The sequence below is a fragment of the Scyliorhinus torazame genome, chromosome 10 (assembly GCF_047496885.1).
Source record: "Scyliorhinus torazame isolate Kashiwa2021f chromosome 10, sScyTor2.1, whole genome shotgun sequence".
In the NCBI taxonomy this organism is placed as follows: Eukaryota; Metazoa; Chordata; class Chondrichthyes; order Carcharhiniformes; family Scyliorhinidae; genus Scyliorhinus; species Scyliorhinus torazame.
In genome coordinates this window covers 155,144,326-155,157,793 of record NC_092716.1, presented here as the reverse complement: position 1 = coordinate 155,157,793, position 13,468 = coordinate 155,144,326, and the positions used below count along the sequence as shown (strand labels likewise).

Below are 13,468 nucleotides of genomic sequence, written 5' to 3'. Positions count from 1 at the left end.
AAATCTGCATGTTCTCCCCGTGTCTGCGTGGGTTTCTTCCGGGTGCTCCGGTTTCCTCACCAGGTTTCCTCCCACAAGTCCAGAAAGATGTGCTTGTTAGGTGAATTGGACATTCTGAATTCGCCCTCTGTGTACCGACTAGTGGATTTTCACAGGAACTTCATTGCAGTGTCTATGTAAGCCTACTTGTTACAATAAAGATTATTTAGATTATTTGATTATTAATTAAACAAACTTCTCACAACTTTCCTTGGTTGATCAAAGGTATCAGTGATAGGCCAAAATGCGGATACCATGCTAACAAAAATGGCTTTTCAAAACCTTTTTTTATACTAAAAAGGTTTTGTAAACCCATCTTAGCCAAGTATTTGGAAATACCTAATTGGTCTATAATTTGTTAATGAGATGAGTTAACCCCATTGGTTCTAGCCAATATACACACATTGTCTTATATTTAGCACAATGCCTTCCTTTAGGGATGGGCAAAAAATGCTGGCCTAACCAGTGATGTCCACATACCGCAAATGAATTTAAAAAAAAAAAAGGCTATGCCCGAGTTAGCCTAAGAATTCAACAATAATTGGTTAACCTACTGTCTGCTGATTTATCATTGGCTCCTGACACCTGCTAGCATCTCCTGACACCTTAATACAAAGGCCTACTGAAGACAACCTGAACAAGGCCTTATTCATTACCCAACCTAATGTCGCTTGTCATGGTCCTAAAGGTTTTGAAAGCCGCATACCTTACCTTCCCAGTCTGGCTGGGAAGACACCCTTTGTGGTATGATATTTGTGTGTATTTCTAAAACATTAAAACATGGATTGCAGGTTATGATTAGTGTTCCTAGTACATCTAGTGATTAACTACTTGTTCTTTAATTGTTTCACAATTAAATATATTTATTTGACTAATCTGACTGTTTCCAATAATGTAGTAACTGGTTTAGTTTTAAAATGTCATCTAGATTAGTTCAAAATGGCTTCTGACCATGTTAGTTTATCATGCTAAGAAACGTATTGATTCAGACTACAAAAATGGTCGTCACACTAAAACTATTGATTTTGAAACTACCAACACGATGTCCATTGCATACAGCCCCAGACGTGCTACACTGACCTCAAATTACCCAAACCAGCATCCCCATTTACTGACTTCTGAGACTCGCAATCGATCATCAACTTCTGCCAAGATGCAATACACCTACACGGACCACAATCTTGCTGATTTCCAAACCACAATCTTGTCTTGCGCTAAAGCCAGGTCCAGGCTTGCAGGTTCAACCAGATTAAATTGAATTTGCAGCTCTGCTTAGCTGTACGCCAAACCTTCCCTGCCACCCAGACAGCCACTCTCGACACCATATCGGCCTCCGATCTAAGCCGCAATCCCAGCTTGTATTCTACGTCCAGAATTGCACCCCTCGTGTTCAAACCTGTCATAAGCATGGGCTTCATCAGCAACAAATAAGGTGCAGTAGATTCTGACTAAAAAGGTTGGGTAACAACTGCTGGTTTGCTTCAGGCTGTTGTTCAATTGGTGCAAGATTTATAGTGGAGTCCAACTCTCAATGATGTCTTTATTTGGAAATTTATTATTTTAAAATTCTAATAACAGATCGTCAGTCATCCAATGGCCTGACCATCTAAACATACGCAGGGGTATTGACCACTTGTGTGATGCCACAACAATTAAGGGAGTTTTTAAAATTTTTCCATGTGATGTGGGTGTCACTGGCCAGGCTGGCATTTGTTATCCATCCTTAGTTGCACTTGAATTGAGTCACTTGCTAGGCCATTCCAGAGGACAGTTAACATCGCTGTGCATCTGGAGTTACATGTAGGCCAGACAGGTAAGAATGGCACATTTCCTTCCCTTTAGGGCAATAGTGAATCAGATGGAATTTTACAGCCATCTGAAATGGTTCCATGGTCGCCATTACTTTGTTTTGTAAAACATTTTATCGAAGGCATTTTCAATATAAACATAACCAAGAAATACACGAGCCAACGGCAGCAGCAGGAAGCAAACCCCCCCCCCCCATTCACCTCGGCACCTGCTCCTCCTTTCCAGTTTTTCATCCAACACACCCAAACGGAAAATAAAACCAATACCTCCTGCTGATGACTTAATCCTCCTCAAAGAAGTCGATGAATAGCTCCCACCTCGAGGTGAACCCTTCCTCCGCACCCCGAATGGCGAACTTAATCTTTTCCAAATGCCGGAGTTCTGCCAAATCGCTCACCCATATCCCAGCCTTTAGTGGCTCCGTGTCCCGCCAGCACAGCAGAATCTGTCTCCGGGCTATCGGGGAGGTGAAGGTCAACACGTCGGCCTCTCTCCCCACCTGGACTCCCGGATCCTCCGACATTCCAAATATCGGCACCTCCAGACTCTACCTCTACCCCCAATGTCTTTGACATTACGTCGGAAAATCCTTTCCAAAACCACTTCAAGCTCGGACATGCCCAGAATATATGCACATGATTTACCCCCCCCCTCCTCCAAATATCGGCACCTCTGGACTCTACCTCTACCCCCAATGTCTTTGACATTACGTCGGAAAATCCCTTCCAAAACCCCCTCAAGCTCGGACATGCCCAGAACATATGCACATGATTCACCCCCACCCCCCCCCAACACATCGCCCGAACCTATCCTTCCTCCACCCCGGTAAGAACTCACTCATGCACGTTGTCATGTAAGCTCTGTGCACCATCTTAAATTGGATAAGGCCTAGTCTTGCACACGACGAGGACGCATTCACCCTCCACAGAGCTTCATTCCATACTCTGGCCCCCAATGCCCCACCCAAAATTTCCTCCCACTTACACCGTGCCTCCTCCACGGGAGCACTCTCCCTCTTCAACAACTCCCCATACATGTCCGCAACCCTGTCGCCCTCTATTTCAGAAGCTTATCCTGCGGCACCAGAGGTAGCAGCATCGGAAACAATGGTACCTCCTTCCTCATGAAGTTCCTAACCTGCAGATATTTGAACCTATTCCCCTTCGGCAACTAATATGCCCCCTTCACCACCTCCAGGCCTGCAGACTTCGCTCCCACAAACAAATCCCTAAAATAGTCTATCCTAACCTGCCACCATCCTGGAGCCTTGCAAGCAACCCCACCAGTGCAAACCTATGATTATCGCAAACCGGCATCCACAGCGACATGCCTTCCAATCCAAAATGCTGCTGACACTGGTTCCAAACCCCCAGTGCTGATACCACCACCAGGTTCTTGGAGTACCTGACCATCGAGAAAGGAAGAGGCAATAACAACAGTGCCCTCAGACTAGATCCGTGTTTTTCAAACTTCTTTCCCGGGACCCACTTTTACCAACCGGCGGATCTTCGGGACCCACGCTGGCCAACGTTCGCGACCCATGCCAGCCCAGCATAGTGACCCACGCCATCCGACCTTCACGACACACCATTATTGCTTTCCTTTAATGTGGCAGGTGAGCCTGCTTGGTCCTCACAATCTCACTTGCTTCGTTATTCATTTCTGCAAAGGACTTCAGCCAACGATTTAAGTTCTCGCTGCATCCTTTGAAACAAATGAAGAGGTTTGCCCTCGAACTTGCCATGCTCAGTCTTCAAATGCCTTTGAAGATTTGAAGGTTTTAAACTTTAATTTGCCTGTACTTCCCTCGATATAACACACATGGGCTTTGCACCCTGAATTGCACTGGCACAATTTGTTGCTCTTTATGATATGATGTTATATCCCAACAGTGTCGCCAATACTGTGGGTATTTCTGTTTATCTTGGTGAACCACAAGTCTTTCCCTTATATCGGTCAAATGACCACACAACCAGTTAGTCAGTTCAAAAGATGGTTTATTTACACACACAAGGATTAGTTTGACATGCAAACACAATATCTACTACAAGTTAAACTACCCCTATCAACTACAATAACCTATACTTAACTTCAGGGTGACCGGCACTGTGCAGCTGGATAAGGCCTTTACCTTGATCTCACGTGGCTGGTTTGAAGAAGTAGCTCTGTCTATGCTGGCCTCATCCGCCAGGTAGCGATCGTTGGTCTTGAACTTGGCTGGCTGTTCTTGCTACAGTTGGCTGGCACAGGCCGGGCACAAAAGAGGCAGAACACATGGCTGTGTCTCCTTTCATCCCTCTGGCATTTGTGCGCTCTTTGGGGCGGTCCTTGATCTTGGACGTAATAGTTCGACAGGGCTCTGATCACTGCCTTCGATTTCGGCCAATAAAGGGGCGGGTGCCTTGGTGGCTGGGCAGGTCCTTAGCGGTCACTGACCTTGGCAGTTGGGCTCTCTGAGTAAAGGGAGTGGCGCCGATCAGTCTGTGGCTGTAACGGTTTCTTGATTGATTGTTCTGGGGAACGGGCCACTAAAACGCAAACGAGCGGGGGTTTTGATCAGGTCTAGCTACCTGTGTTTCAAATACACAGAAGCTCTGTATTTGTCTGAGTCCTGGGTTGGCCATAATTCCCATGGTCCTTTTCAGGTGGCCATCTCGGATGGCTACAAATTAAAGCCATACCTCAAGAAATCATCTTTCTACTGTTTTGTTCCCGGTTTCAGTTTCTTCTTAATTCTTTGTTCACCAGAGGCTCTGGATCAGCTCTCACCCAGCACTGCTTTGTCCTGCCGTGGACTCTCCTGAGAAGCTCTCTCCAGTAGTTTCAATTGTGAGATCCTGGCCTGTTTGTGTCTCTGTCCCTCTCTTCCTTATTACAAAACAATCCATCTTCAGTTCTTCACACAGTCCTGTTGCTTGCTTGCTGGCAGCTACAAGATGGAGGAATCGCTCCTCTACGATTTTGCGGCCAAAGCACGGATGTGTAGGAGCGTGGCGTCAGTGTACGTGCTGGGCGAGTGACCGTCTTTCTGCCGCTGCCTCTGTGGAAAGACTCAATTGTTCATATTTAAAGGCTGGCCGCTTTTTTATTTTGAAACTTTATTTTCAATGGCTGATTTTTCCAAGTTTATGACATTTTACTACCAAAAATTAAATCAATTTGAGGCGCATCCTTACATTTACACATATACTTTGTTTTCAATATATTCCCATTTCTTTAGAAATTTAAACAAGTATAGAAAAAAAGTACAATCTTAATTTTACTTTACAAACTATGCATTTCGACAAGATGAAGTAACTTGTCATACAATGTCACAATATTTCTTACTGATTCCACTGTATTGCACTATCCAAACATCCAAGTCATCTCCTTCTCCATTCTCACCAAAAGCACTCACTTCCTGGTTTCTAGAGAGTGATGACATAAAGTGATGACCAGGCTTCTTCCAGTGTTGACATATGTCAGCCGTATTGACTGATCGCGGTTGATCAGTATTCCTCGGCAACGAACCAGGTCTGGCTTCCATCTCATTGTCCAGTAGCTGCATCCACCCCAGTCACAGACTGCTGACCACTTCCCAACCAGTACTTCATGTCCTGGGAGTGCAAGCTGACGTTGTACCAGCCTTTGAACAACTTGGCCACGGAGCCGCAGGTCGCATTCTGCCATTGCTGGTGGGGGACGAGCCGAGCAGCACGCTTTGTACGAGCACAAGAGTGGAGCTCCACGTGAATGCCGGTCAGCTCCTGTCCCCAACCCCTGCGGGTACGCGGTGACCAGCACACAGCCCAGCCATGTGCCACCCCGCCCCCTCAAACGCCGCAACCAATCAGGGACTGCCCACGGCCGGTATTCTTAAAAGCTGCTCACGGCCATTGGGGACTTCTTCCCACGATCAGGAACGCCACAACAGATCGCTCTGCGGCCCTCCCTGTGGGTCGCGACCCTGAGTTTGAAAAATCCTGGACTAGCCCCCTTACACGAGGCCGCTTCCATCTGCCCCAAACCGACTGCTCCTCCATTGGCCATTTCCTAAGCTTTGCCACCAGTCGCGCCAACTTCAACTTATGCAGCTGGGCCCAACTCCACGCTGCCTGCATCCCAAAGTAGCAAAATCTCACCCCCACCAACCGAAACTGCAGTTCCCTCAACCTCCTCTCCTGTTCCCGTGCATTAATTGGGAATGCCTCGCTTTTCCCCATATTAAGTTTGTATCCTGAAAAGCAGCCAAACACCCCTCAAACCCCCATGATAACAATCAAAGCTCCCGACTGGGTCCGAAATATACAACAGGAGATCATCCGCGTACCATCTGGACCGGGGCCTTCTCTGCCTGCAGTGACTTCACTCAATCCATTACCTCCCTCAGCCCAATCAGGTCACCCAGTCCCTGCATCTTCGCCACCGCAACTGTCGGGAACTCTAACCCGTCCAAAAATCACCTCATCCCTTCATCCTTCACCGGAGGCTCTGAGTGATACTGAATCTCTGGTAAAAAAACCTCAAAACCCCTGTTCACCCCCTTTGGCTCTGATACCACCGTGCCCCTATTATCACTCACCATCCCAACTTCCCTTGCTGCCTCCTGTTTCTTCAACTGGTGCACAAGCATCCTGCTCGCTTTTTTTCCCCAAACTCCTATACCGCCCCTCTGGCTCTACGCAATTGCTCCATTCCTTTCCTGTGGAAACCAGCCCAAACTCCATCTGGACCCTCTGCCTCTCCTTTAGTAATGCCTTCCCAGGCACCACCAAATATCTCCGATCCAGCCTCAGAATGGCCTCCCTCAACCTCTCAGCCCGCTCCACCCGCTCCCTGTGCACCCGAATCGATATAAATTCCCTCCTTAACACTGTCTTCTATGCCTCGCACAAGGTGGAGGCAGAAACCTCTCCCTCCATTCTGCTCCACATAATTCCGGATGGCCACCATCACCTTTTCACAAACCCCGTTATCCGCCAACAACCCGACATTCTCACCTCTACTGTGGCCGCTGTGCCTCCCCCTTCACCACCCGCAAATCCACCCAATGCAGTGCATGGTCAGAGATCATCAAATACTCCGATCCACCAACAGCGCCTTATCTAAGACAAAGAAATCAATCCGGAAGTACACCCGGTGCACATGCAAGAAATACAAAAACTCTTTCGCCCTTGGCCTCTCAAACCGCCAAGTGTCTGTCCTTCCCGTATGTTCTCTAAACAACTGCAGCTCCTTTGCCATGGCCGAAACCTTCAAGGACCAAGGGCACATCCGGTCCAATCCAGCACCTTATTAAAATCAACGCCCCTTGCGTGCCAAGGTCCGGAGTCTTTGCTAAAACCTGCCTCAGCAAATCCACATTGTCCCGATTTGGAGCATATACATTCACTAGCACCACCGGCATCCCCTCCAGCTTCCCACTCACCATCACAAACCTACCTCCAGAGTCATTTACAATACTTCCCACCTCAAAAGCCACCTCCTTGTTGACCAGCCGCCACCCTCCTCGCCTTAATATTCAAGCCCGAATGGAACACCTGACCCACCCAACCCTTCCTCAGCCTGGTCCCCCAACTTCAAGTGCGTCTCCCGAAGAAAGACAACATCCGCTGTGCCTCCCCCTTCACCACCCGCAAATCCACCCAATGCAGTGCGTGGTCAGAGATCATCAAATACTCCGATCCACCAACAGCGCCTTATCTAAGACAAAGAAATCAATCCGGAAGTACACCCGGTGCACATGCAAGAAATACAAAAACTCTTTCGCCCTTGGCCTCTCAAACCGCCAAGTGTCTGTCCTTCCCGTATGTTCTCTAAACAACTGCAGCTCCTTTGCCATGGCCGAAACCTTCAAGGACCAAGGGCACATCCGGTCCAATCCAGCACCTTATTAAAATCAACGCCCCTTGCGTGCCAAGGTCCGGAGTCTTTGCTAAAACCTGCCTCAGCAAATCCACATTGTCCCGATTTGGAGCATATACATTCACTAGCACCACCGGCATCCCCTCCAGCTTCCCACTCACCATCACAAACCTACCTCCAGAGTCATTTACAATACTTCCCACCTCAAAAGCCACCTCCTTGTTGACCAGCCGCCACCCTCCTCGCCTTAATATTCAAGCCCGAATGGAACACCTGACCCACCCAACCCTTCCTCAGCCTGGTCCCCCAACTTCAAGTGCGTCTCCCGAAGAAAGACAACATCTGCCTTCAAAACCCTGAAATACACGTCCCTTAAATACACAAAAACGTGAGACCTTTTAACCTGGCCATTCAAACCAGGAATGTTCCACATAACCGGGTTGGGTGGGAGGGCTCCCCGCCCCTCCCCCTCAGATCAGCTATAACTCCTCTTTAACCAGCTCCCCCAGGTCCACACCCCGCTCACCCTTGGGGCCCTCCCCAAGATTCTGCCGCCATGTCCCCTTAACCAACTACGCTGCACCAACTCCATCCAAGTCAGCATCTCCCCCACCTCCCACCACCACCATGAACAAAGAAAAAGAAAATCCAACCAAACCCCCCTACATCTGCCACAGATCGACCCTCACACTTCACTCCCATTAACTAGCCAACCAGCTGGCATGGTGGTCCCCACTCTAAGCCGTCACCTAACCCCTTTCCCCGTCAGCTGCCCTTTACCCTCAATTCCCCCAAAACAGTAAAACGCACTAACCCATTCCACACCCAGACACATTAAATACAACAATCAGCCCGGCATGCAGACCCAAATTCCTATAATAGCATCTCCAAAGTTCAGTGTCCTCACACACCTCACAGTGCATGATCTCATAAATTGATTCGCCTCCGGCGTGTCAAAATAAAACACTTGATTCTGGTGTGCGACCCACAGACGAACAGAATACAACACCCCAAACTTCACTTTTAGAGGGCAGCCTTGATTTGATTAAACCCCACCCGCCGCTTGGGCAACTCCTCACCAAGTCTTGGTGAATCCTCAGCTCGTTTCCTTCCCAGGTGCACTTTCCCGTTTCCTTCGCCCACCCCCGTATCTACTTGTCGAGGAATCGATGCTGCCACACCACCATCACCCTCGGCGGCTCCCCCGTCTTCAGTCTCCTCCTCGACTCCCTGTGCGCTCGATCCACCTCGTGGGATGGGCAAAGATCCCTTCACCCACCAACGTCTCAAACATATTCGCCACATACTTTGTTTCCTCAATCCCGTCAGGCAGTCCCACGATCCGGAGATTCTACCCCTTGGAACGATCCTCCAGGTCTTCCACCTTCTCCCTCAACCTCATCTGGTTGTCCGCCACGAGCACCATCTCTTCCTCCCAATGAGGCCAGCCAGTCCTCCTGCTCTCCCACCGACTCCTCCACCTTCTGGTGTACCAGCCCCTGCACGTCCAGCATCTGCTTCACTCACTCAAGAACCATCCTAAGTGGCTCCACCACTGTCGCCAGGTCTTCTGAGGCCTCCTGCCTCTGCTGCTGGAACTTCAGTGTTCAAAAAGTTCAGTAGAACATCTGGTGGCGGCCATGGTGTGAGTGGCCGTACATAGATAAGGCTGATAACATGGAACGTGCGAGGGCTCAATGGACTTGTCTAAAGATCTCAGGTCTTTGCGCACCTTAGGAGCTTGAAAGCGGAGGTGGTCTTTCTGCAGGAGACGCACCTTCGCGTGAAGGGCCAGGTTAGGCTAAGGAATGGGTGGGTGGGTTGGGTTTTCCATTGGGGTTTGATTCAAATTCGTGGGAATGGCAATTTTGAAGAGTAAGAAAACGGGGTTTGTGAGTGCGAAGGAAGCGATGGACCTGGGTGGGAGATATGTGATTGAGAGTGGGATAGGACGCTGGTGGTGTTGGTGAATGTGTATGCACCGAAATTGGATGATGTAGGTTTTATGAGGGGGTTGCTGGCAGCAATCCCGGATTTGGCAACATACCAATTGATTATGGGAGGAGATTTTAATAGTGTCCTATAGTAGAGAGTACATAGATCGAGCCCCAAGTCAATGGGTAGGAAACAAATGGGTGGGTTTATGGAAAAGATGCGTATGGTGGACCCATGACACTTCAAGAACCCAGGGGGAAGGGAGTATGCCTTTTTTTCGCATGTGTACATGGTATATTCCAGAATTGACTTTTTGTGGTGAGCGGGAGATTTTGATCAGGGTGGAGGGGGCCGTATGTGGGGATAGTAATCTCTAAACATGCACCCCATTGTCTGAAGATTTTGCTTTGATTGGGACAGGAGCAGAAACCGGGGTGGAGGTTTGATTCCGGGTTGTTGGCAGATAGAGGATTTTGTGACACAGTGCGGGCTGTGATTAAAGATTATGTAGAATTGAACCAAAACGGGGAGGTGCCGGTGGTCACTTTTTGGGAAGCGCTAAAAGCGGTGGTCCGAGGGAAGATTATCTTGTTCAAGACTCATGCCGATAGGAAAAGGAGGGAGGAATAATAGGAAAAAGAGGGAGGAATATGAATGGCTAATGAACAAGATAGTGGAAGTAGATGGGGAGTACTCGAGGGTTCCCACCACGGAGGGATTGGCGAGGAGGAAAATATTAGAGGCATTTGATAACCTGACAACGGGGAGGGCGGTAGGACACTGCATAGCGCATGGGGAGGGGTGCAGTACGAGTACGGGGAGAAGGCGAGTCGAATGTTAGCGCATCAGCTGTGGAGGTAGGCCACGTCCAGGAAAATATTGAAGATACGGACTGGGCACGGGATGTGGTATTAGAGCCGGAGAAGATAAACAAAGTGTTTCGGGATTACTATAAAGAGCTGTACATGGCGGACCCAGAGGTGAGGAGGGGAACAAGGGATGGTTCTTAGATGAACTGGAGTTTCCACAGCTGGAGGAAAAGAGGCAGGCGTTAGAGGGGTGCCTGGGGCAGAAGGAGCTATTGGACAGTATAAGGGGTATGAAGTCGGGGAAGGCCCTGGGGTCTGATGGATACCGGCAGAATTTTATAAGGAATTTGCGACAACGTGGCACCACATCTCTTGGGGGCGTTTAATGAGGCAGTGGAGAAGGGGAAGCTTTCGGAGACGATGACGCAGGCAACAATCACATTAATACCAAAAAAAGAGGAAGGACCCGTTGGAATGTGGGTCATATAGGCCCATATCGCTGTTAAAATCATACGTGAAAATGCTGGTTAAGCTGGTGGTGGGAAGGGACTTCCGGTGGCGGCCATGGAGTAGGTGGTCACGTATTTGGTAGCTCCCGCTCGTGACGGACCTTTTGGACCTTTCCTCCGACTTTTTCGGAATTTTATTTGAAAATCGGTTATGGGTGAGACAGTGAGGAGGAATCCCGTACCAGTGTATGGAGACGTGGACCAGAAGTGGTCTTGTAAGAATAAATAGCCGAGCTAAGAAGGCACATGCAGAACCTACAGCACAGGAAAACATGGCGGAGGTGCAGATTCTGGCTTGGCGGCTCAGGGTCAACGGTACAGTTTGTATGCCTGGGGAGGGTGAACTCTTCCTCCTCTTGCGCGAGGCTTAGCCTCATACAATTTAAGGTGCTGCATAGGGCTCACATGACCGGGGCAAGGATAAGCCGGTTCTTTGGGTGCGAGGACAGGTGTGTTAGGTGCTCAGGGAGCCCAGCAAATCACACCCACATGTTCTGGGCCTGCCCAGCGCTGGAGGACTTTTGGAAGGGTGTAGCGAGGACGGTGTCAAGGGTGGTAGGATCCAGGGTCAAACCGGGCTGGGGGCTCGCAATATTTAGGGTGGCAGAGGAGCCGGGAGTGCAGGAGGCGAAAGAGGCCGGAATTCTGGCCTTTGCGTCCCTGGTAGCCGGGCGAAGGATGATTCTTCAGTGGAAGGATGCGAGGCCCCCAAGCGTGGAACACTGGATCACCGATATGGCAGGGTTTATTAAATTGGAGCGGGTGAAATTCGCCTTGAGGGGATCTGTACAAGGGTTCTTCAGGCGGTGGCAACCATTCCTAGACTTCCTGGCAGAACGTTAGAAGATGGTCAGCAGCTGCAGCAACCGGGGGGGGGCGGTGCCTGGTTCATTTTTTTCTTGAGTGGGCGTATATTTTTGCCTTTGTGTTGATGAAGGCTGTTAATTTATTATTTATGTATATGGTGGGTGGGGGGGGGTTGTTCTTTTCTTTCTGTATTTTGTTGTTGATATTTTGTGAAAATTTGAATGAAAATTATTTAAAAAACAAAAACAAAAAACGGTACAGTTGGTGAAATTCATTCAGGAGAGTTTCGCCCAGCAAAAGAAAGAGGTTTAGACCCGATCAAGGCATCGATCGATCGGGCGGAACAGAGACTAGATGCCCACGGACTGGCGATTCAGAAGCTGGAGGAGAAGGTGGCCCAGTACGAGGACCAGCTAACCGCCGCGATGGAGGTGGAGATGGGGCTGATGAGGACCACTAAAAAAGGCTGCAGGAGAAAGTGGAAGACCTGGAGAATAGGTCCCGTAGACAGAACTTGAGGATTGTCGGCCTCCCGGAGGGCAGCGAGGGATCGGACGCAAGGACATATGTGGTGAGTATGCTTGAAAAGTTAATGGGTGATGGGGTGTTTGCTCGGCCTATGAAGTGGACAGAGCGCATAGAGCGCTTGCGAGGAAGCTGCGTGTGACTGAGCCGCCGAGGGCGATGGTGGTGTGAATGCGCCAGTTCCTGGATAAGGAACAGATTTTGCGGTGGGCCAAGCAGACACAGAGCTGCAAGTGGGAAAACAGGATACTGCGCATCTACCAGGACCTGCGTACGGAACTGGCCAAAAGAAGAGCGGGATTTAATAGAATAAAATCAGCCCTCTTCAAGAAGGGTGTGAAGTTTGGAATGCGACATCCAGATTGTTTGTGGGTCACTAATGAGGGGCAGGAGCATTATTCTGGATCGCCAGACGAGGCGATGGACTTTGTTAAAGATAAAAAGCTGTCAGGTGACTGAAGACACTGAACTCTGGGGGCGGGTAATGCTGCATCGATTCTGTAAAAGTTATTTTTGTTTTGAATTGTACATGGTGTGCTTTCTGTATCAGCTTTTGGGCCGTTGCTCAGTTCTGTAAGTCAACTTTGTTCTTGTGGGGGGATGGTGGGTGGATTATTTTTCTTCTGTGTGTTTGTTGGGAACTGCTGTTTTGAATCTGTATGCTCGAACGGGGGGGGGGGGGGGGGGGGGGGGGGAGAACAATAGTGGGTAGGATGTTTGGTACCGTGGGTGGGGGCTACCAGGCTAGCTGGGCGGGCTAGCTCATGGAAACGCAGTGGGGGGGGGGGGGGGGGGCGAGCAGGTGATAAGTTTGTTATGGGGGGTTGGGATTGTTGTGCTGTTAATAGGGGGGGGGGGGGGGACAGAGGGGGATTGCTCTGCTGACAGGGGGGGATTATTGTTGGGAGGCAAATGGGAGGTCTTTAATAAAGATTATTATTATTATGGCGAGCCATAAACTGGCCTCACCGACGGATCACTTCTATTTCTCAGTGCTTCTAAATTCCAGATTTATTAATTCAATTTAAATCCCACCAGCTGCCGTTGGGGATTTAAACCCGTGTCCCCAGAGCATTAGCCTGGGCTTCTGAATTACTAGTCCAGTGACATTACCACTACACTACCATCTCTCCATTAGTCTTCCCTGCTGACCAATATCTTTGAATTTCTTAGGAGCTGTGAAGCGATGGC

General features: G+C 49.2%; 1 protein-coding gene across 2 annotated transcripts in view; it reads left to right on the top strand.

Moving 5' to 3' along the window:
* Positions 1-13,468, top strand: part of arhgap1 (Rho GTPase activating protein 1) — a 101,843-nt gene that overhangs the window by 16,895 nt on the left and 71,480 nt on the right. The window lies entirely within an intron of this gene.